Source organism: Thermobia domestica, chromosome 16 (genome assembly GCF_964235325.1).
Source record: "Thermobia domestica chromosome 16, izTheDome1.hap1.1, whole genome shotgun sequence".
In the NCBI taxonomy this organism is placed as follows: domain Eukaryota; kingdom Metazoa; phylum Arthropoda; class Insecta; order Zygentoma; family Lepismatidae; genus Thermobia; species Thermobia domestica.
The window spans coordinates 88,191,171-88,217,221 of record NC_137469.1 but is presented as its reverse complement, the minus strand read 5'-3'; the positions used below and the strand labels follow the sequence as shown (position 1 = coordinate 88,217,221).

The 26,051-nt window shown below is 35.4% G+C and overlaps 1 protein-coding gene across 2 annotated transcripts in view; it reads left to right on the top strand.

The window, feature by feature from the left end:
* The first annotated feature begins 315 nt into the window (after positions 1-315).
* The window catches only part of LOC145673228 (tubulin delta chain-like), a 67,901-nt gene continuing 42,165 nt past the window's right edge, over positions 316-26,051 (top strand). For both annotated transcript variants that reach the window (XM_081742722.1, XM_081742721.1), the window contains exon 1: positions 316-450. The gene's annotated coding sequence lies outside the window, so the exon portion shown is untranslated. The remainder of the gene's footprint in view (positions 451-26,051) is intronic.

The following is a 26,051-nucleotide window of genomic DNA, read 5'->3' as shown; positions in this document are numbered from 1 at the left end:
GTCATTAGTGGTCAAGATATCAGGCTTGCTTTGATGTTAAATCGAACATTTATGGACATTGACAAGTAAGTTATTTTATTACAATAAAACAATTTCATTCTAAACTAAAGAAATAGCTATGCCCCAGGTGTTAAACAGATTGTGAATATTATTTGCGATAATGTACATTTATTCGTTACAAGGAAAAACTATGAAAAGGGACAGAATGACAGACAGATGCATCAGCAAACTTTATCAAAATGTGAATATGTATGCAAACACTGATTTTATCACATCTTTAATTTGATTATTGTTGTATCAGATTTAATCTGTAATCTGTGTATAGTAACCGTCAATAGTTACTAAACAATATTAAAGTGTGCGTCTTCTTAGAGGATGAAGAATTACTTATCTAACTGTAAAGAATAATTGAAGTTAAGAAACGCCAAAGAAAGTATAAACTTTATATCGGTAAGTTAATTAGTTCTAATTCTGTAGTTCTCAATGGCTTTCGGCATATAGATAACAATAGTGTATCTTCCTATTGAGTACATTGCAGATCATCAGCCATAATTGTTTATCATTCAATAAATCTGTGATTATGTAAATGCTCCTTGGATACTGATAACATTTTTTTCACATATGTACTTTAATGTATATAAAATGTACTATCAAATGCCTACACATTCGCATCATACCTAAATTATTTACATGACCATTGATAATAAAATTATTAGGATAATTAATAAATAAGTGAACAGAATTGGCTGAAATTTAAGATGTCGGATTAGGAAAATCTGGAATTCCACAGAGAATTTGAAGAATTCATTAATTAAAATGAGAGGGTGAATTGAAGATTTAGAACGCTATAAAAAATTTCCTACGAATGAATTTGGATATTTGATAATATGTATTAAGTCAGAATTCTTGCTTTATAACAGAATATTGAAGCTTCCTTTATTTACTATAGGAAGAAAAGAATGCATGAGATCAAATAGGATTATGGGAATGTGGTTTGTTTTTATTGAAGAACTTTCCTCCCGATTCGAAACTGCTCATTAATCAAAAGTGTTCAAATTCCATAGTAAACAACAAACAGCATATTTCTGATCATTTATTTAATGTTATGCTTCATCATATTCTCATGTTGCTATTTTAACACTTTTAAGGCATAATTTTGTTCTCTAAAAGAAAGTGTTGCACTATTGTTGATTAATGGACATAGACATATTGAGTATAAAATAAAGTGTTTGTCAGAGAAGAATTTCTTGGTTTTAAACTACCTTGAGGTGAGCAAAATATTATGCAAAAATAAACATTTACCATCTTAAAATATCTGAAATGATATGAATCTAGGAGTTTCAACTTCCACCCCCTTGACGAAATTCTGCGAATGCTACACATAACAAAATAAAATAGACTGACTTAGAAAGCACTAATTTCAAATAATTTGTTTATTTGTATTAACATATACGGGCCAATTATTCTTACTATTACTAATGACAATAATATTATTAATAACAGTGAATTAGTGTGTCGTCGTTTGCACGGGAAATGCACAGGGAGGGTAGATTCCCAGTGGGAGCTCATGTGGTTCGGATCCTACTTTAAGTTGTAGGTCCATATCTCATACAGCCTCGCTGCTGAACGGGAAGCAGAATCCTAAGTCAACCAACCAACCTAAAGGGGGTGTATAGAGTAGTGGTTGGAATTCCTTTAAGAAAAGTATCTTATAGTACCGTAATTTAGAAAAAGATCTCGTTAATTTCAATTTCAAACTATAGGGGTAAACCTCTAATGTTGAACAATGTTTTATAGAAATAAGAATATGTTTGTAAAATTTCAACGAAATTTTTACTTCATTTCAAATCGGAAGATGGGGTTTAGTGTAGGCCTACTCAATATTCCTTCAGCCATTTCAACTCCAACCTGTAAAGATGACTGAGAATCCCAGTGGCGGGTCTAGAAGGTAAAAACTGGGGGGAGCGGTAGCCAGAATCCAGACTATGATAGGTATATCATGAGTTTACTATAAACTTTTGAAAATATATAAATTATAGCTTAAATTAATATTTTTGTCACTCAAAAAACTGGGGGCCTAGGCCCCCCGGCCCTGGCCTAGTTCCGCCACTGGGGAATCCTCAGAAAAAAAATACGTCATATTCCACCAAAATAGATTTTTTAAATTTTAAATAAAGGAAGTGGGGGCTGTAAGTTCACACTCTCATTCTAGGCTGATTGTAAATCCATGTAATATTAAGTCTTAAAAAAATATTCGCCATATTGTATCAAAATCTAACATATTTTTTAAACGAAAGTTATCGTGGAACATATTAGTTAAATCTGGGGAGCGGAAGGGGTAATTCACCGTTCATTTTTGACTGATTTTAATCCCAAGCATTGGGGATTGTGCAGCGGCACAAATCTCTCTTCAACATGGGAGGGGAGGGGTAAGACCGTTCGCATAATCTTTCTTTTTTCTTTCCTTTTCGCGATGTCCAAAATCTTTATGAAATTGAAAAACAATGTTGTGCAGGATCAGAGGAGCAGAGAAGTCTTCAACTTTGGAAGGTGGGCAGATTTGAGGCTTATTCTGGGAAACATCAATTTTATCTCAAGTTCTTTTGTGGCAATCAGACAAAAATAATCAAATTTCTCCCCCCAAAACACATTGCAAATCGGATTTTTTGGGGGACAGTCCCCCTCAGTTCCAAAATTGGAGGGGACATGTCCCTCTCATCCCCCGGGGATTTGCGCCAGTGGGATTGTGGGAAAGTCTCATAGAAAAAGATATATTCAACTATACGATCAATCTAGTTTGCGACCATTTCAATTTTCATCCGTTTAGCAGTCAACTCTGAATAATAAGTAGATTCGATTTGTCAGCCATAACAACATACTATATTTTGCGACCAAAAATTTACTGATCCCTTGAACGAAACACTTGGAAAGCAGAATGCACTGAACTGGTTGTCAGATTCACTTCAGTACTAATTGTCGTGCTAAACTTGTTCAGCTAAATCGTCGTACTAAACTTCGTCTTGCGCTTTATAAAATAGTATTAAGCATTACAGCTACTTAATAATAATAATAATAATAATAATAATAATAATAATAATAATAATAATAATAATAATAATAATAATAATAATAATAATAATAGAAGGAAGAAGTGAGACATTTGCAATATGCTGATTGAGACCTAGGCTATCGAATCTCACAAGCTGTAACGGAAACGATGACAAATCATTAAAGAAAAAGTACTTTTTTGGGTTTTAAGATTGATCAACTTTGTAGTCATTTTCTGGATACTTCATGAAATCTTGATGTTTGTTTTACTACTAGTGTCGACGATCATTGTAGAAGAAAATGATAGTTCTTCATATTATTATTATTATTATTTATTATTATTATTATATCTCGGTTTAAACCGGTTTCCGTTTAGTAATGTGACGTCTACCTCTGGCAAGTGCAGATTATTTGAACAATTCTTCTTCAACAAAGAATTTCCTGATTATATGACAGGTGTCTAGTATTACTGATTTCGGCAGATTTGTTATGAGATGTTTTGGGTTTATTTGTTCAAGTTGTGTCACAGTACTTTTTGGGACAATTGCTGTAATTGAAATAATGATTGGTCTTACTGTAACTTTCTGACATTTCCATAACTTTTTTGATTTCGTCAGCCAGGTCTTCCTATTTGCTTATTTTTGTACTGAATGTTGCACGTAGGCCTATGTTATGAGTAGACTTCAGAGTTTTAGGCACGACAAAGTACGTTTAAGTGCCCAAAATAGGCCCTAAAAATAGGAAAATGGGCGCTAAAAATTAAAGAATAGACCCTAAAATTTCAACTAAATTTTCCAAACATCATTAGTTGTGTCTTTCAACAATACATACACATATCACAAAGTAAGATTTTATTCATAGTTCACAGAACAGTACATCACCAAAAAAGTCTTCCCAAATTTTCTACAGTCAATTTGTGTCTTTTTTTCTGTTAAAACGATTTACTGTAGAGAATGATCTCTCAACTGAAACCGATGTTATAGGTCAGCGTTCCCCAACCATTTTCAACTTGCGGCACACTACAGGTGTAACTTGAATTCTCGCGGCACACCCATATATATATATATATATATATATATATATTTACTATTATTATTTGTAAATATAAAATACCGTGGTATTTTAATGTGATTACTGATCTCCTTCTTACAGAGAAGAAAGCTCGATCACTGATTTTCCCCCGTGCTAAATCATTATACTTATTTTTCATTCTAATTTTAAAATAGAAAACAATAGCAATGAAATATAGGACTTGGGTTTTTAAAAATCCACTTTCTCTTTCGAAAACTGTATCTAACCTCTAACTAAAAGGGAAGATCACTAAATAACTAACAAATAAACAAATCTCCTATACTTTTAAAACACAAATGTAGGTAATTTGTATGCATGTTTGCTCTGTTGAATTTATTGAATGATATGTTAAAATTTCAAGTTACGAAATAGTCTGCAACAATAAAGAAGTAATAATGGTCATGACAATGATAAATGCGTTTTTCAACATTACAGAATGTACAGAAAAGTAACACAGTATGAAACTTAAAATTGTAGATTTATAGTAGATGTTCATAGTAATGTGAAATACAAATATACATTTGCCCCTATGTCTTGCAATTTGGTTCGTATAGAATTAATAATTTGTTTCGATTTTCTCGCGGCACACCAGCGGCCCATTCGCGGCACACCAGTGTGCCGCGGCACACCGGTTGGGAAACGCTGTTATAGGTGCATATTTGAATTTGCTTGCATTTGATAATTTTACTTCTTCCGGAGGCATCTCGTTTTTCCCCGTCAATACTCATGCCGTGCGATTCAACACATCAAATCTTCGGTTTTTCTTAATCATAGTTTCCCATTTACACTTCACTTTTCCCCCAACTTTCCCGTAGTACTTTGAAGTTTTCTTTCTCCCTCCTTTACCACTGTCACCTACTCACCAAGTTTTCTTTCCTTACCTTCCAATATGGCAATTGTTACATGCAAAAATAAAAAAAATGCCTTTATGTACACAACATCTCTCTACTACTGCATCCTTCACAAGCTCCTTCAAAACTGTGAGAGACGCACTACTACCCTTCCCAGGAAGTTCTTCAACAACAGGCGCAATAGCATCCAAGTTTTCAGCGTTGTACAGAGCTGCTTCAATCCGTGTTCCCCAGTGTGTTGAAACAGGTTGTGGAGGAAGAGGCATGTCGGGAAGTTTTTCCCTGAAAAAGGTAGGGCCTAATTCTGGATGGAGCTCTACAGAAGGTTTTGTTTTCTACATGTTTGAAATGAAGTTATTTACTTCAGAGAAATCACTTCTAATGGTTTCAGAATTCCTGTGAAAAAGCATGTGCCATACTATTGTGCTGCCAAAATGTCTTGAGCCGTGGAAAAAATGCGAACTAAAGCTCACACCCTCACACACCCACGCGTTGAGCCAATTAGGGTTCAGCTGTTGCTAAGCGAGAGAAAGGGATTGGAATTCCTTCAGCCGATAGCAGCGCTTGCTACGGAAGACTAGGGATCAAGTCAATGTGGTATATCTTTAGTAACATGAATTAAGCTGGGGTAGAAGGTTTCCAGATGTTTAGAGGCAGCAGTTATGTAGGAGGCAGCATCGGTACAGAGAAAGAGAACTTTGGAATCATCTACACCACCGAGATATAAGAGTTGCAAACTTTTATTAAAATGTTTATTTATTAATTGTTAAGAAAATACGTAAAAAAGTGCTAATTTTCTTGTTTTAAGTTATTTTAGGCTTTTAAAGGGCAAAAAAGGCAAAAATAGGCGCTAACACCTCTTTTAGTACATTTTAGGTCACTAAAACATAGTTTCAATAGGCCTAAATTTTCATAATTCGTAAAGGTCCAAAGTTTTATTGCCGTACTGTGAAAGGAAAAAATAGGCATTTGCCCTAAAATCCGAAGTCTAATTATGAGTCAATGGTACTGCTACATCTATGAGGGTTACTTTTTGGTCCATTTTAATGATAATAGTGAAAGTGATGTGGTTCTGTTTACAGGCACCCCTACATCTGTTCTGATTTCTTGATCTTAGTAGGCTAGAGTTTGTATTTATCATTTCCAAGTACTGGACTTAGCTGGTATCTCTAGTATAGCTTGGTATCGATGATTAGTTCCATGCTATGTGCCAAAAACTGGTGAATGCCAAAGTTGCAAAGACTAATATGCGTCTGGTGGAAGTAGTCTTTGATCTAGACATATTCTTAGGGGCTTTGCCCTTCCGGAGTTAAACAATCGCCTTCTGAAGCTAACTATCTAGTTCAGTCCTCTGACATTTTCATTCTGCCCCTGGGACAAACTTTTCTGCAAGGAAGCTTGGGTGGTAGGAAAAAAAATATCAGTTTTACGTGTCGTGGTTATACCCTGTACGTGAAGACGAAAAGGAATGAAATGGTGGGAAAAAAGGAAGGAAATAGGGGAATCCCGAGAATACTCATGCACACAGTGTTTGTCCACTACAAAGCAAATTTGACGCGAGCTTGGATAGAACCAGGGGTTTCAAGTAACTTTTAATCTAGGAAATAATTTGTGACAGTGAAAGAATGATACTGGGGATTTTAATAATTAATCTTACTGTCTATAGAAGTCTATACATTTAAGAACTGAAATAAGGAACACCCTTATTTATGTCTTACAGCACATGTTATTCTATTTATCTCTTGAGTTGATTTTGGGTTTAACGCCTCTTTCAGCTCCGAGGCTATATGAGACGGACCTACTGATTAATGGGGAATCCGAACCACATGAGCTCCCGCCGGGAATCGAACTTGGGTCTCCCACACTATCTATATCTTGTTCAATGACATTAGTATAGGACTTTTGTGTATAAAACACGTATAACGTGCATTGGCAATGATTGTTTATTTTGTTTAAAAAGAAAAAGAAAGTTACCTATGAAATCAATATTAGCAAATGCACTTAAGGTTCCTGTGAATTCCCCCTTGTCCGAGCACTTCGCCTTTTCGCCACCAGATGCTCACTTTTTCATTTAGCAATCACTGCTGGTACCTCTACTGGGAAGAACTGAAAGATCGTACCGCTCAGTTTGAATGTGTCCAGGATATCCACACTTGAAGTGGGCGGGGAGAGGAATCCAAAAGTTTTTTGTTTTTTCGTGCACCTGCAGTCAGTCAGAGTCTATTTATACAAGCCGTGTTGTTCAGCCGCAGGGCAAAACCTCAACCATTGATGAGTAACATAAATCTTTTCTTTTTGCAGGTAGGAATAGAGTTTTGTACGAAAAACGGGAATTAGGTTGCAGAGAACGTCATTCACATCGCGTTGACAAATTATCTTTCGTACGTTTATCACATAGAAACTCTTTTCTTTTTTTGATTATTACCAGAATATGAGATAAAAAGAACCTAAATGGTTCTTTGTATACAGAAAACAGACAAACAGTACTAATATTTTCTTACATATCAGTATTATATGATTTTTTTTTTCTGAAGTGTATGATGCATGAAAAATGGACAAAATGAATTTTGACTTTTCTATTTGTCCCTATCCTTCTGAGTAGAGAGAATGATGTGGCGCAACTAAAGGGCCTGCAGGGCCCGCAACATTGAGAGGCCCATTTCAGTTTCGAAGTTAAACTTTATAATGTTAAGATGTTAAAAATTATGTGATGTTCCAACTATATCTCATTTTTACCTATGAAGACGGTAACACCTGAGCGATTATTTAGTAAATTAAATGCCAACAAAACTTTTACTGACCAGCGAAAACATTATGACCACTCGCTACTTTTTGAACGAAATCGTCGGGCTGAGATAAGAGCTACAAGGCATAACACAACCGCGCGCCAAACACGACAAGAATCTCACTCGATTAGTCAGTGTGATGCTTGTGTCTTGAATGGGGAAGGACGACGATATATCAGGGTGGCTAAGTGGCTGGGAGCTTCATTTCGGAAACAACGCGACTTGTCGAGTTTTCGCGATCTGCCGTGCTTATGTATTTCAAAGATGGGAAAAGAACAGTGAAACCAGCATCGAACCAAACAACAAAAAGTGGGACGACCACACCTCATTAAAAATGTCGGATGTCGTAGACTCTCGAATTTGGTATAGCAGAATAGACGAAAACTATAGCACAATATAATAATAATAATAATAATAATAATAATAATAATAATAATAATGTGCATTTTTTTGCATATGAGCAAGTTGTGACTCACTAGATAGAACATAGAAAGTCAAAACTGTTCTCTGTAAATTTTACGTGACTCATGAATGTGGAAAGAGGGGGTCCGTTTAACATTTTTGCGGGGAGGCCCATTCGTCCTTACTTACGCTACTGAGAGAATGTAAGGTAAAATAATAACACCAATATATATATATATATATATATATATATATATATATATATATATATATATATATATATATAGATAGATAGATAGATAGATAGATAGATAGATAATCCTGGCGCAACAGTCCCTTGTGATCTGAGCCTGCAGCGGGCTTATGTTAGTAGTAAGCACAACCACACCCAACGTCGCCGGCTGTCTAGATTGAAGTCCGCTATCTTTTAGTTTCCCAACTTTTCTCTCGATATTTGGTCAACACAGAAATGTTTGAGTGCCACACCGGGAATTAATCCCTGGACGATGCACACCGTATCACTTTCGCTAATCATTTGGTAAAATTCAGGTTAGGGTGGTGCTGAATTAATTTTGGAATATGCCATTTCTCATAAGGTAAAGTTCAAAAGTATTGTGACATAATTAAAAAGCTCATTATCAACCACGTATTCTTGCCTCTAATATCTCTAAAAGTTTTCGAGTTATGTGTCAAAAATGGTTGAAACACTTGAAGTTAGTTTAGTAACTTGAAGAAGATAGTGGACTTATACATACATGATTAGAATTGCTCCAATTTTTATTTTTATTCTTCTTTCTCGTAAAGAAATACAAAATCATAATTCCAACCATTTTGGTACATTTTTCATAATTTGAAGCGCGAACAGCCGGTTTCTTTCCTTACGTTTTGAACTTGGGATTTATATTCTCCTTGTCACTTATCGTGAAAGTCATATAATAACATGGGTCACAAAGCTAGAATATCTTATGCGACAGAGGTAATGACAATTTTTGTCATTTCATCTCTCAAGATCTGTTAAATTTGACATTTATTGAATGATATCGGTTTTATAATACGAATAAATTTTTCGCAATAAGGTGCGTATAGTGGTCGTAAGAAATGGCAAAAGCTACCACTGACCTTTATAGTTTGACTCATGCTTTTTCGATCATGGTATTCCTCTTAAATTTTGCAAAGGACAGTATCATTTTAATTATCTTAACCTAATTTCCTAAAGCATCTCATTCGTACGCTAAAAGAAAGATTTCTATTTTTTATGTATAAGAATTCAGGGGATGCAAATTTATTCAAAATTCCTTTACAATTAAAGCCGCCTAAACAGATATTCCTTCGAGATTTCTGTATTTTGAAAACAAATCACGATTTCAGTTCTTTGTATTTACTTGTTTCCATGTTTATTTATATCAATACTGTATGATCAGTTCCCAGAATTATTTTAGTTCCCCGGTAAATCCATTTATAACAAGCTCCAAATACTGCTACAATTTTAATGTGGTTTCAGGAGAATCTGCATATCTCATCCTTTTGTTACTCTCTATATATTCATCTACTACGTAAACAAACATCAGTGAAAGAAAGAGGCTGAGAGCTAACATGTGCTCCGTGAGGAACGTTGTCATACCTTGCACTGATATATCTAGAGAGTCTAGTGTTGCCACGAGACGAAACGAGACAAGACGAGACTTCTGCCTGTGTCGTCTCGTCTAGAAAAGATGTGTCCGTCTCGTCTCGTATCGAATGGTTCTGTCTCGTCTCGTGGCAACACCAGAAAGGCTGAGGCCCACAAAAGAGCTGTTAAACCAAGTGGTTAAAATTATAACTTTTAACCTAGTTTGGTTAACAGAGCACAACACAAAACACGACTGCAATCGTCCAGCAACGACTGCTTAGTTTCGACTGAACCCGTAATTACTTCGATAGGAACATTTGTCAATACCGTCAGTACAGACGAAAGGCAAGATTTCCCCATTTATTCTGATATCATTTTTTCAGAACCCCTGGCGCCACTTCAACAAATAAGGAGGCCTATGTAACTTTCCCATTTAAAAAATGGTTTATCTTCGAATAACAGCATAAAAAGATAAAAAAGATAAATTTTATTGTCAAATCAGAATCTTTTTCGAAACTCAGTGTCGAGAAAGGCTGACACGTTTCTGTCTTGGTTCGGAACGAGAAAGACCATGAAACAATAGTTAGTTACTGATAAAATTGCCACTTCTACGCATACTTGTACTTCTATTAAAGGATTTTTATACGTAGATATCTCCACCAGCCCCCGGAATAAAATCTTCTGAAACACTGATCTCAATGAACGCTTTACATTGTATTTGAATCTGGAGCACTATCACAAAATAATTAAACTTGAATCGATTGAAAAATGGAAGTGAAAGCTGTTTGTAAGAATCATTTTTAAAAAGTGCTTTAGGTATTCCCTGTTCTTTGTAGGGTTTGAAACGTTGAATCATTTGGATCATTTGAAATAATAAAAGATGGTATACATTTCGAAGGCAAATAATTTATTCCGAGTTAATAAATTTTTAAGCAAATTCAGAAACTGTGTTTGTATTTTTCGAGACACGAGACAAGACGTTTTACGAAACGTTTCGTATTGTATCGTGTCTCGCTTCAAAGAGTCCTGTCTCGTCTCGTTGCAACACTAAGAGAGTCTTACGCATTATCTTTCCAAGAAAATGAGCTAGAAACTTGAAAAGCACATTCAGTCAATTGTTATCATAGAATATACTATGGGCATAGCCGCTGATGTGTAGAAGGTGACACAGGCGGAATTTGTTTTTGGCGAGTTGGAGTCGTGGGGCTCTATTATTTGGATTGGAAACATTGGTTCAAAAATATTTTACATTTAGCATACATACATATACACATATCATACGCACACACACACACATACGTACATGTGTGTTACATATACTTTAATTAATGTGTGGATCTAAGGGCAAGGTCCGGTTCGCCCACCCAAAAACCGCCTCTGGGAGGCGGATTGGAAGCGCACCCCTGAAACATAGAATTATGCTAATCGTAATCTTCTGAGATAGACTACCCCCCGAGGAATAAGTAAATAAATAAAAATAGTTTATTAATGTTTATCTTCCGTATACGATTAATTGAAAAATTTTAGTGTCTCAACAATGAGAGCCATATACAGGTGATCCTGCGTTCCTCGGACAAAATTTCATACTATAAACTCTTTTCGGCTCTCTCCCTCACGGTAGTTTTTTTTTTTTTTTATCTATTATCTACTCCCTTGGAGTAACTGTTGCTCTGTATTTTCACGGGCTTGCAACCGTCAGAATGAATATCTTGGCTGCCTTCCCAGCTACCCAATCAGCATGCAATAGATACATGCAATAACAATCAAATCCCACACAAACTACTCTACCCATCAAATATTTTAACATGGAAAGTTCTTTTACGCAACGTATTTCGTTTGTTTAAAATGGAATAGACCTAAATACATCTTTTTTTTAATGTTCTTCTGGAGATTCGATAGCGAGACCGCTCACATCAAAAAATGAGAGAATTAGTGCTCTGACAATCTGGTAGAAATACAACATGCCATATGTACATTACTGTGATTACATTGCTATTTATTCAATGATTATTTTGCTTAGAGTTTTCTTACTCTCCAGGGTACTCTTCAAGGATATACAATTACTCTTCACTTATGTCGCGAAAAAATATTCAGCTTGCAAATTTATTTCGAGAACTTCTCATTCCCTAATACATGTTTATACTCTCAATTTGTGCGTACAACCGACAAACTTACACAGAATCTCAACAGAGTTCAAATGTGAGGTGTCTGCTGTGAAACAAAGGTCAGTTATATGGGAGGGGATTTTAGAGTGCAGCTCTAGGAACACTGTGGGCTTTTAGAGTGTAATTCTAGGAACGCTGTAGGGGGCCATCCCGCTCCACCTGAGACAAAAAAAAAAAAAAAAAAAGAATGAAAAGAAATCTGGCGGCACACAACTAATTCACACTGGTTACAAAGCAGGCACAACAAAGTTCTGAATGAAATATGTTTATTTTTTTGCACTATTCCATTTTCCGAACAATAACATTTACCGATGACTTGTTAGCCCCTCCACCACAGCCACCATGAAAACAAATTCAATCGGAATTTGGCCAGCTCGTTTGATCACGAATAATTATCGTTTGATCCCAAGCATAATGACGTATTACACACAATTTGGCTCGGCCTTGTTAGCCCTTGATAATCGGCATGTACCATTCCATAGACATTTCAATCGTAAATAGGTAAGCAAAGTTTCGTTAGTTTCTGGTAGAAAGTATGACAGATAAAGTTGATTGTTTATTTAACAATGGTGGCCTCTAACAATGAAACTAACAACAACAACTGAAATCGACAAGTACCATTTCATAGATAACTCAGTGGTAATCCGATGGGTGTGCCAAGTTTGGTCAGTTTCTGGTACAAAATATAGCAAAGTTGATTCTTTGTTTAACGATGGTGGCCTTCAACAATGAAACTAACAACTAACAACAACTAACTGGAATCAACACGTACTATTTCCTAGATATTTCAATCTTAAATGGGTGTGCAAAGTTTGGTTAGTTTGTGGTAGAAAGTATGTAAGATAAAGTTGATTGTTTATTTAACAATTTAGAAATCCATCGATTGTGTATTTAACAATGGTGGTTTTCAGCAACGAAACTAACAACAATACATGAAATCGACACGTAGCATTCCCTAGATATTTAAAACTTAAACTTGTGTGCAAAATTTCGTCAGTTTCTGGTAGAACGTATGACAAAGTTGATTGTTTATTTAACAATGGTAGCCTATAACAATGAAACTAACAACAATTTGTGAAATCGGCAAGCACCATTCCCTAGATATCTCAGTTGTAATCCGATGGGTATGCCAAGTTTTGTCAGTTGGTGGTAGAAAGTGTGGCAGATAAAGTTGATTGTATATTTAACAATAGTGGCCTTCAACAATGAAACTAACAACACTATGTGGAATCCACACGTACCATTCCCTAGATATCTCAATCTTAAATGGGTGTGCAAAGTTTCTTCACTTCCTGGTAGAAAGTACGGCAGATAAAGTTGATTGTTTACTTAACAACGGTGGCCTCTAACAATGAAACTAACAACAATGTGTGAAATCGGCACGAACCATTCCATTGATATCTCAATCGTAAATGAGTGTGCCAAGTTTGGTTAGTTTGTGGCAGAAAATATGACAGATAAAGTTGACTGTATATTTAATAATGGAGAAATCCAACGATTGTGTATTTAACAATGGTGGTCTTCAACAATGAAACTAACAACAATATGTGGAATCCACACGTACCATTGCCTAGATATTTCAATCTTAAATGGGTGTGCCAAGTTTGGCCAGTTTGTGGTAGAAAGTATGGCAGATAAAGTTGATTGTTCATTTAACAATGGTGGCCTCTAACAATGAAAGTAACAACAATAAGTGAAATCAACACGCACCATTCCATAGATATCTCAATCGTAAATGAGTGTGCCAAGTTTGGTTAGTTTGTGGTAGAAAATATTACAGATAAAGTTGACTGTATATTTAATAATGGAGAAATCCAACCATTGTTTATATAACAATGGTGGCCTTCAATAATGAAACTAACAACAATATGTGAAATCGACACATAGCATTCCCTAGATATTTCAACTTTAAATGGGTGTGCAAAGTTTGGTCAGTTTGTGGTAGAACGTATGGCCGTTAAAGTTGATTGTTTATTTAACAATGGTGGCCTCTAACAATGAAACTATCAGCAATATGTGAAATCGACCCATATCGTTCCATAGATATCTTAATCTTAAATGAGTCTGCAAATTTTGTTTAGGTTGTTGTAGAAAGTGTGGCAGAAAAACTTGATTGTTTCTTTAACAATGGTGGCCTTCAACAATGAAACTAACAACAATATGTGAAATCGACACATACCATTCCCTAGATATTTCAATCTTAAATAGGTGTGCAAAGTTTGCTTAGTTTGTGGTAGAAATTATGACAGATAAAGTTAATCGTTTATTTAACAATAGAGAAATCCAACGAATGTTTATTTAACAATGGTGATCTTCAACAATGAAACTAACAACAATATGAGAAAACGACACATATCTTTCCCTAGATATTTTAATCTTAAATGTGTGTGCAAGGTTTGGCCAGTTTCTGGTAGGAAGTATGGCAGATAAAGTTGATTGTTCATTTAACAATGGCGGCCTCTAACAATGAAAGTAACAACAATAGGTGAAATCGACACGTACCACTCCATTGATATCTCAATCGTAAATGAGTGTGCCAAGCTTGGTTAGTTTCTGATAGAAAGTATGGCAGATAAAGTTGATTGTTTATCTAACAATGGAGAAATCCAACGATTGTTTATTTAACAATGGCGGCCTCGAACAATGAAACTAACAACAATATGTGAAATCGACTGGTACCATTCAGTAGATATCTCAGTTGTAATCCGATGGGTATGCCAAGTTTGGTCAGTTTGTGGTAGAAAGTGTGGCAGATAAAGTTGATTGTTTATTTAACAATGGTGGCCTCTAACAATGAAACTAACAACAATATGTGGAATCCACACGTACCATTCCCTAGATATTTCAATCTTAAATGGGTGTGCAAAGTTTGGTCAGTTTCTGGTAGAAAGTACGGCAGATAAAGTTGATTGTTTACTTAACAATGGTGGCCTCTAACAATGAAACTAATAACAATATCTGAAATCGACACGTACCATTCCCTAGATATTTCAATCTTAAATGGGTGTGCAAAGTTTGGTCAGTTTCTGGTAGAAAGTACGGCAGATAAAGTTGATTGTTTACTTAACAATGGTGGCCTCTAACAATGAAACTAATAACAATATCTGAAATCGACACGTACCATTCCCTAGATTTTGTAACGTCCATTAACCAGATTATGTCCGTTTTTGCTTAATTTTTGAACTGTTTATTTTATACTTGATTGTTTTAATTTTATTAGTTGTATATGTTAACATTGGTGACGGTGGCGCCATCTATCGTTTTAGACACAAACTGTTTGGACGTTCTGAATAACCTTAAATCAATAAATATAAAAATAGAGCTTGAAGGAACTTTCCTTTTCATATTTCCTGAACTTTATTTAGATAAGAACACCAGGGAAGGGTATCACTCGCGCGTGCGCACATATCTTTAATATTACAACCGCTGCTTCTGCAGACCACGAACCGATACTGGTGTGTTGTAATGTCAAGTATTTTTTTTCGTTAGTCGTCACTTATGCTGACAGTATCAACTGAATTCCCGATAATTCCGTATACTTTCAGAAAGTGTCATTACACGTAGTAGAACAATAAATCTGTCGTTTTGTGTATTGAACTTCCTATTATTGAATAGAAATGAATGTGCTGTACATAACTTAAATTTTAAGGCATTTGTATCTTTGGCTTATTTTTATTCGTATAATATATCTTCTTTAATCAATTAATTCAAATGACAGAGCGGCGATTCTTAATCTATGGTTCATGAATATTGGTAAATCGCAGAAATCTGGTATCAGACATCTACGGTAAAACTGTACATAAAGTTTAATTTTTATTTGGAAGGAGTGGCATATTTTCAGAAAGTTCATATGGAGCATTAAGAAGCCTATGCCACTCTTCACTATATGATAAAGTGAGACAAAATACAGGGTGTCTTAAAAGTCTCCTGACAAGGGTAACTCTGTTATTATCAGAGTTACAACAAAATGTAAGAGAAAAAAACATATTCAAATATGATGCTTTCAATCTAAAGTGGATGAATTAAAAAAAATCGAACGAGACGTTTGAGCTGTACGCTGTTTATGCGACCAATGTTAAATGAAAATGCAACGTTGCCATTAACCTGGACCCACAATATAAGTGAATGAAGTTACTGTTTGAAATTGGGGCAGGTCATCGACAGGGGATCTATGTATAGATACGTGTATGAAACCTGAAACATGTAATATATGAGAAAATATCTGTCTGCAACCGAAAGAGCACAGTTCGCTGACGAGTCGTGAACAGAGCCGCCCAGATACTACTTACTAGCCTTCGGCTAGCTGCTACCTTCATTCCCAGGCCCTCGTATTTATCGGCCTAAGTCCTCGTATCTCTAACCTTAAGGGACTTCGAGATATAGCCATTTTATTATAACAATTGCGATTACCAGCCCTTTTCTTCCCGTATTTTTATTCCCATCTAAGGGAAATATCAAAAAACGCTGAAACACATCTTAAATCAACGTGTTTCTACTTTCAAGGTATTTCAAGACATGGCCATGCTTTTTTTAACAATTGCAAGTATCACCCTATTTCTTCCAACCTTTTTCCTACCTTCTAATAGAAACATTTTTTTTAAAAAAACACGCTGAAACACGTCGTTAATTATTTTAAAGTAAAAGCCTAAATACCAATTTTGAGACCTCTAACCTTACGGGATTTCGAGATATGGCCATCTTATTTTAATAATTGCAACCCCGACTTTTTTCTTGTATCACTTTATTTCCTTTCCTTTGTAGAGGAAATATCAAGAAACACCTGAAATACGTCTTTAGTTACTTTAAATGAAAGGTCTAAATACCAAATTTCATGTCTTTAACCTCAACGAATTTCGATATATGACTATTTAACTATAAAAATTATATCCCCATACTTTTCCCAAGTTCTTTTTGTTTCCTTCTAGGATACATATATCTGCGATATATATATAGCCGCGGATCCAGGATATGATTAAGGCCGTGCCTAACATTTTGAGCTGAGACCATCAATCCCTATATAATAACATGGTGAACTTCTTTCCAAAATATTATGAAAAATATTTGTCTTATGCAATTCAAAATTTCTCCAGATGTTAGCCTACCCCAATACTACATGTTCACTTTTTTATTTTTAACCTAGCTCTTATAGTTCATTAATATTACTTTTTGCAAATAAATATGGCAGCGTTGGAAAGCATATACGCAGGATTTCTTTTCCTGTCCGTGGAGGTGCAGATACCTGATCCATTCACACCATTGTTCTTCAGTGATCTTCAAAAAGTTGGTAGGGGAGGGAAACAAGTTACGAAATGAAATAAGATCGTTTATCTAAAAATGCGGAGAGTGCATATGTTCGAAGTTATATTAGTTGACAACCTGACCATATGGTCGGAAGAACAAAAGGTTGCAGGAGGCAAGACTGGCTGCTGTCAGAAATGAGACAATCTTATCTATCTATATATTTTTTTAGTTGTATTTTGTAACAAGCCTTCTTGTCAAACAGCGTGCGCTTTCCCTATTTTCCTATTTCAACTATTTTTGATCCTAAATCTTGATTCTTGCGCGGTGAAGAAAGGAGACACGTCAGAGGAATCGCAAAACTAAAAGCATTAATATCAATATTTTGCTTTCCAAAATAAGGAATATAACTTTAAAAAATAAAACTTTAAAAGAAATATCTGGGAAGATGAAAGAACAAATCATGGCATTTCATGCGTGTGCATAACACTAATAGAGATATACAAAATAAATAAATAAATAAATAAATAAATAAATAAATAAATAAATATTACATTATTTCTTAGGATCTAGATCATTTGAATCCGATAGTGGTATTCCAAAGATAAGCAAGTGAAATATTTTTCACTTGATTTTGACAGAAAACTTGATTTACAGAATTATATATATATTACGTGTGTGTGTGTGTGTTGTGTTATATAGTATATTTGGACTCAGTTTCCTGATTAAAGTTACGTTACATCTTATGAGTTTACAATTACGTCACTTTTGAACAAAGAGATGTTTATCGTTGTTTCCCTTATGTAGTTCATAACACTTCATAATTTTAGGGGAAAAATATCTGGCAACGTGTATTATTTCTACTCTTCTGAATCATTTAAAGAACGAAGTACCGGTTGGTCGCAAACTAGAATTATTATTTTCAGCTGAGGAATATCGAATTTTCAATCAAATTTGGCCGACACATGAACCTTGCCGCAAATTGGAATGATCACAAATCGCACTGAATCAATAAAAGTATATCCACAGAAAGCTATATTAGTCCATATATCTACATTCGCGCATTGGTCTACTTCTAATTTGTAGTTGACCATCCATCAGAAGATGATGATTTGCAGGTGAAACATCTCAATCAAAATCTCGCGGCCTACAATTTCGCCTGGCGAATACCTGGATAACGTGTAACTTATGTACCTGAGATACAGCACTGAAAAGTTTGCTCCATTAGTAATATTATGAAGGATAATTTACATTTATGCTCTAATAATGATAACAAATATGTTTTGGTTAGTGGCGCATTTAGGAGGCTATCGGGCTCAAGAGCTCCCCGGAATAATTTCATTGTTATTTTTTTCACATTATACGTACAACACAAATGCTTCTTACTGGTTCTCAAGCCTCCCCCTCCGAAACAAGATCCTAAATTCGCCACTGGTTATGATAACATTTGGATCGATATTATAAGTACATCTCTACAAGCGCTTTGGCAGTTTATACTGGTTAATATTTCACTATGGCATAAGAAAAACAAAAACTGTATATTGGTCGATATTTGTGATGTATTTAAAGTTTAGCAATTCGAAACGTATGTATTTTTTTTTTATTTCTATTCACATAATGATTGGATAAACTTCTAGTTTACGCGCATACCCACCGTTGCTAACGCACCTGCTCCCTACAGACGCACCCCCGCGCAAGTCCACCAGTTCTGGACGTTTGTTGGCCACGAGACCAGAAATTCATCGATTATAACAGCGTTTCCCAACCTTTTTCAACTTGCGGCACACTACGGGTGTAACTTGAATTCTCGCGGCACACTCATAGATATTATTATTATTATTTTCAAATATGAAATACCATGGTATATATATATATATATATATATATATATATATATATATATATATATATATATATATATATATATATATATATATATATATATATATATATATGTGTGTGTGTGTGTGTGTGTGTGTGTGATTACTGATCTTCCCACAGAGATGAAAGCTCGATCACTGGTTTTCCCCTATGCTAGTTCATTATGCTTATTTTTTATTCTAATTTTAAGATAGAAAACAATTACAATGAAATATAGGACTCAGGTTTTTAAAAATACGCTTTCTTTTTCGAAAACTGTATTCAACCTTTCACTAAGAACGAAGATCATTAAATAACGAACGAACAAATGTCTTGTACTTTTAACTTTGCTGTTTTAACCAAAACCGGTGCATATTATTGCAATCACACACCTTGCGATGCGTCGAATTAAAAACACACCTGTTGAACAAAGTGTTGTTCTGTCATTCACGTGCGAATGAGTGTTCTACGAACGTTCACTTGACGCGTACCGTACAAGTGCTTCCATTTCTCGGTGTTAGTATGACTCTCAATTGAAGCGTAACATAGCAGCTAACCGTGGAAATGTGTACGAGACGAAATACTGTCTGCTGCACAGTAATACATGTAGAATACTATATTACAATTACAGTAATTTTTTCCATGGTAGAAATTCATAGTAATGTGAAATACAAAAATATACATTTTTTATTGTCTTACAATTTGGTTGCTATAGAATTAATAATTTTGTTTCGATTTCCTCGCGGCACAATAGCGGTCCATTCGCGGCACACCAGTGTGCCGCGGCACACCGGTTGGGAAACGCTGGATTATAATCTCGAGAACCACACGAGAAGTATCTTTTTAAATTCGAGACGGCGCAAGAAATATAACAATTATCGTCTCGTTTTCGAGACGAGAAATTTCTCGAGTCCCGTGGGCAGCACTGATTCTCCCAAGTTTTGATCTCAAACACTGTTTTAGTGTTACATGGTTCATATGTAAAAAACCTACAAATTGGTAAAATGATGATACGAAAGCAAGAAAGAGCATTTATCTACGTTTAAAATACGCAAGTCGTTTCACAATTTAGACCAATAACAGGTATGATTTAAATGTTATTATACCACATTATTGGTGGACCAACCGTGACGAGGAACGGTTGTGATACTTCCAGATGAAATTAAGAAAAAAATAGGGCATATTTTTTTTTTTAAAAAAGGGTAAATTACCAAAACAGAACAATAAAATGTCGAGACAAGAGCGAAAGAAGTCTTCGAGGATCGGGACGTGACGAAACCTATTAAATTTACGAGACGAGACGAGAAAACCTTACTTTTCATCTCAACTCATGGGGACCACTATTTGAACGAAATAGATTCTTGCTTGTAGTGATTACCTGGTAGATATTGGTGCAACATTTTTTGACATGAATAATAATCGATTTTGTGGCATATCAATCTGCATGTGTTTCATCAATCTGGTGCTATTATTGGGGCATTAGCCAAGAACAGAACACTGTAGAATGCATTAGGTTATTTAGAAATGAAGTGAAATCTTTGTGTTTTACGTCCCACGATTATGCCGACTAGGCTAAAGGAGACGGTGATGATGAGAATGAATGAAATGGTGGAGAAGAAAATGAGAAAACTCACGAACATGATGTTTATCCACCACGAAGACCACTTAGTGTGATCTGGGATCGAACCGGGAGCACACACACACCAGAGGTGAGCACTCTGCCACTGAGCCACCGCGGTCCCCGTTATTCTTTAGGGCATAATAACTTATGTAAAAGAATCTTTGAAATTCCCATATTTTTAATCTGCATGAAAATAGATTTGATGAATACTATTTCTTCTACCTGAGTTTACTAAACTTCCAAACTATTCTATGTAAAGGTTTCGAAAGACTAATAGAACGGCTATGCCCGTTTGTCTGTTAACAGGTATCACACCAAAAGCGGCAAGAGATATCGAGAAGGGTTTTCTGGAATCGATTTAGCGTCCTAAGAATAGGTTCCATCTCCGCCGTCAATCTTCTATATAAATCGGAAGTAATAGAGATGGACCACTTACGAGCCATAAATGAAAAACTATATTACCTAGCGACAAGCGGTTTTAGGGAATTGATTCAACGTCTCTAGAAAATGTACCATCTCCAACCCTATCTCTCTATTGAAAACCGGAACTAGTAGAAATTTACTAATATTTCCGGTTTCAATATTGATGTTCATAGACCATAAAGGGCGATTCTCTGGCAAGTGGTCCATTGTCAGTAAATTTTCAAAATTAATTTGAAACTATGATGTTTATGTTTTTCTATTAAGAAAAAGTGTAACTATATGCTGAGACATTTAAAATCTTTTTGTAAAATATATTTACTAGGTTTTGACCACATAAACTTTACATGTTCTACACCATGCTCAATGTTTTTCGCATATCCCAATTTTCAAATAATTTTCAAACTAAATTCTAAATCTGAAATTATATGAACAATAGCAAAAAATATGAAGTAGACCTTTGGCAAAAATCTGACAATTTCATTTTAATTAATGTTTTATTCTGGTAGGCAAAAATCGTAGTTTTCTCATGTCATGTTTTGCTGTCCCGTGCGTAACGGAAAACTTGCGTTTTTCGTGTTTCCTTTGTAATTGTAGAAGATAAAGTATTGAAACTTTTGCTCCAAAGTAGAATTATTATTAGCCTGTTAGTGGTACTTATTAAATTTGTTTATTATCCTCCTTATTCATTTCATAAGGTATAGAAAGTTGTCCCGTGCGTAACATTACGCACGGGACATTTACAGATTTATGCAAGGAAGTGAATAAAATTAAGTTATTAAGATTTCAATACGTATTTATTGTTATTGAGGTTAAGCAATGAACAATATACTTTTATATTAACTCAAAGAAACATGAATTTGCTGAGAGAAATTAAACCAAAAAAATAACTACCAAAAACGTCTACGTTAAGTTACATAGAAACATTTACCACGAGGCTTAAAAACAAATTATCATGATAAATCACACTTCATTAGAAAGGTAGGTATCTAAGTTGCTTTGACAATCTTGTAGGGGGCGTATGGATTCGCTTCAAAACTCTTTAGTTCTTTACAAAAACGGCTATTGGTTCTGGAACTTTATAGTATATTCTTTCACCCTTTATCAGCAAATTAGGTGTTTGAAGTATATTTAAAACTTGATCGAATGAGGCATAAGATCTGTGCTTTTCATCAAAACAAAACTTTGTATATACAACTGTTGTCCGTGCATTTCAGGTTTGTTACTCTATAATGTCACTATTTTCTTCTACACCACTTTCAGACACATATACATACCGATATTTAATCTTAGTTTTGGAAGAACTACAATCAAATATCACTAGGAGAAATACACCTGCTCTAATATTGCCTATTCTGGGCTCGACAGTTGGAGAGTTGGAATATCATTATGAACACCGTCTTCAAAGTTGTATTCTGAATTAATGTTGCTCTCATCACTTGATGAATATATCATTCTGTACGCTGGCACTCTTTTCGTTTTCCTTGAACCAGTCTAACTTGGATTACCTTGTTCTTCTTCACATGTTAGTGTTTTCCTCTTCTAAATGGCCAACAACGAAACAATGCGGAATGAGTTTCACAAAAGGAACGTGAGAAGAAAAGAGTTAATCCTTTAACTTACCTATAAAGCTGCATCCTCGCTTTATTTTCCAGTCTCGCCTTGGTTCCTATGTTTAAGTCTATATTTTCTAGCCCTTTCAGAGCCACTCATTGCTTTTTGTTGATCGATTCAGTTCATCCCTGACAATATTACTTGGAACAGAGTTACTTGCTCGTGAATCCATATTACTTACTTAAAAAACTCTCACTAAAACAAATCTTCACTGTTAAATAACAATCAATAATACCAAATAACCAAAAACCAACTGTTTCCCTTCAATTTACTTTCCCGCATTTCACGTGCCAATGGCAGCGTTCAAACGACTCAGCGTTTGGCAGGTAGCACAGAGGATCGAGCAGTTCAACAGTTGTACAGCGGCGGACACTTCTAAATGGTACAGCCATATGGAGATTTACGGCTAAGGTGTACCATTTAGAAGTGTCCACCGCTGTACAACATTATGTGGTTTGATTGCCATCAATCAGCACTCAGACAAATACCCCAAAGACATGGTAATAACACTAACCGAGTTGCCTAGCAAAGTTCGACTTTGATACTTTGGAATGTAATTTAATTCATTTAAATTAAATTATGGATGCAATTTTTTTGTGCTTGTTAATGTCCAAATGTTAATCTTAAAATATCAATCCCTTTAGTAAGGATATTGCATAATAACAGTCTTAGAACAACCAAAAAAATGGATAGTTACTTTTCTGTCCCGTGCGTAACGGTGAATCGAAAAAGAAAACATAATGTGAAGCTAATTAAATTCTACTTTCTAATTTAAAAATATAATGCACAGTAAGGAGAATGAATGTAGAACATAAGTAATGGCACACAAAATGAAAATGCTGCCATAAATCGCAGAGAATGTCCAACGAAATTGAGGTTGTCAAATGAGCTTTTTGTCTGAGTCCCGTGTGTAACGCTTAATTTTGGCTTATAACTCAAATTTGCAATTGTTTTGGGTGTTTCATTTTATTTAACTATGCACTAATAATTTTTACCCTAATTTCGACATACTTTTTATTTTATTGGAAAATACATTTTTGTTTTTTAAAAAAAAAGCAGTTTTGTGTACAAATGTCCCGTGCGTAACGCTGAGAATCGCCCTAAACGATATGATATATCGAAAAATAGTTCTCGGTCGTTTTCTTCTTACACATATATTAACTATTTTTCAGCTCGTTATACATCACAACAGCATAAATCCTTTTCGATCTCTGTGTAAACGTTTGTCAGTTGAAGCGACAAATAAGCTAGTTTACTCTACACTATACAGTTCAAAACTACTTTTATAAATGAACACTTCTCTCACTTGAAAGAAACATAGACAGATTTTCGAAAAAAACTTTCTTACGTCGTTAGCTCCAATAGGCCTCTACAGGTGGAGGTGTTTGTGTAGAATCAATGGAACCTTGAAAATCTATGAAGAAAGAGAAAACAGACTTGCACTGGTAATTACGTAACTCAAAATGGCATCCATAAAAGAAGAGGCACAATGTGTGCTGCAGTTTGCGAAGTTTAAATCTTGCTTTCGATGTACAAAAAAAGTTAGAACAGAGATGGGATACCATCAGTGCGACAAATATCAAGTAATAAATCTGTATAAAGTACGTGTAATAAAAGTAAAAAAAGTTCAAGGGAACGTGAAATGTTTAGATTTGACTTTAGCGGAAGGCCAGAAACAAGCGATAATGTGATTCAGTGAGGAGAGCATGGAAAGGAGTCCAATGAAATCGCTTAAAACTTTGGAGCTGCGAACAATGATGATTTCAGATTTCCGCTGGGAGTGGTTTCCAACGCACAGGGGTGAAAGTAATATTGGGAAAGTACTAGTAACTCACGTAGAGCATGATCGGAGAGATGTTCCGGGGAAAATTACGAAGCTCGGAAGGAGGGGATTCTACCCCCAGACAACCTCCTAAAATCCCCACTAACTGGAATACCAAGGTCAACGTTACACATGACCGTACGTAAGAAAGTGAAGGCCCGCCCCTACACGTTAAAATTTGTACACAACCTGATAGACGAAGAGTGTGACATTTGCATAACTTATACCTTACGGACCCCACGTTACGGGGTGCGGAAGCTTTCGGTGGATACTGAAGCGTGGTTGGAAAGCAGTACAACACTTGCATTACTCATTACGCAACTTACATTTTCCATATTGCAAAGCTCTCTTTGCAATATATAATTCAGTGTTCCATTCATCACCAAGACTACGAGTATATGAATCGTGCCTCAGTTGTTGGGAAGGAGTTGCTGATATGAGAATGGACTTTTGTGAATCCATGTTTACCCGTTTACAAGATGACGATACCTTTTGAATTGGATTGTGTTCTCAGATAAGGCCACGTTTCATCTATCGAGAAGAGTGAATATGCACAACTACCGAATTTGGGGGTTTGAAAATTCACATGAGTTTAATGTGCATACGCATAAAAGTAAGAAAGTCAATGTGTGAGCGAAGTTTCAATGAACATTATCGGTCCATTTTTCTTCAAGGAAGACATGATGAGTAGTGACAAGTATCTGAGTATGCTACAGGCATGCCTGACATCAGAATTTAAGAAGTTACTCCTTATGAATGAGATCAACGTACAATAAGATAGGACATATCATACTTTGCCCTTGAGGTTTGGCAGTTTATTGAAAACAATTTCAGAGGAGGTGAGTTGGTCGAAGAGGAACCCCACCTTGGTCTGCAAGAGAACCAACTTTTTAAGTTTCTTTTCTTTTAGCTTAACGTCTCACGATTATGCACCAAGGGTTAGGAAGACGGTGCTAATAAGATGGATGATAATATTGAATGAATAGCGTGGGAAGAAACAGAAGTACCCAAGGAAAACCTCGCACACGGTGTTTGGCTACCACAAAATTCACTTGGTACGAGCTGTGATCAAACCAGGAACCCCAAGAGTCACAACAGCCCCTTCGTAACTTTGTTGTAAAGATCGAGGTGTATGCATAGAAACCAATTAATCTGGACAACTTGAAAGACAAGATAAGTAATGTGATACTGAATTTCCCGAACGAGCACCATCAACACGAAATTTTCGGTTTTAGAAAAAAACTCCAACAGTGTTTGGACATGAATGATAGACCTGGAGATTTGGTGATGAACCTTAACAAGTAGGAAAATTCTTGAACCATACTCTAAGAACATACACATATTAGTGTAAATAAACTTAATTTTTCAAGTTACAGTTTCAATTTGCTGCAATTTCAAGCTGCAGAGTTTTAATTTGCTGCAAAATTTCATGGACTTCCTGTAGTTATATTTTCATGAAGGTGATAGTAACCAGATTACGAGGGTTAGAGCTGATTAACTCCTTGCCGACGACTTTACTACGAGGTAACTTATATTAACGTAGG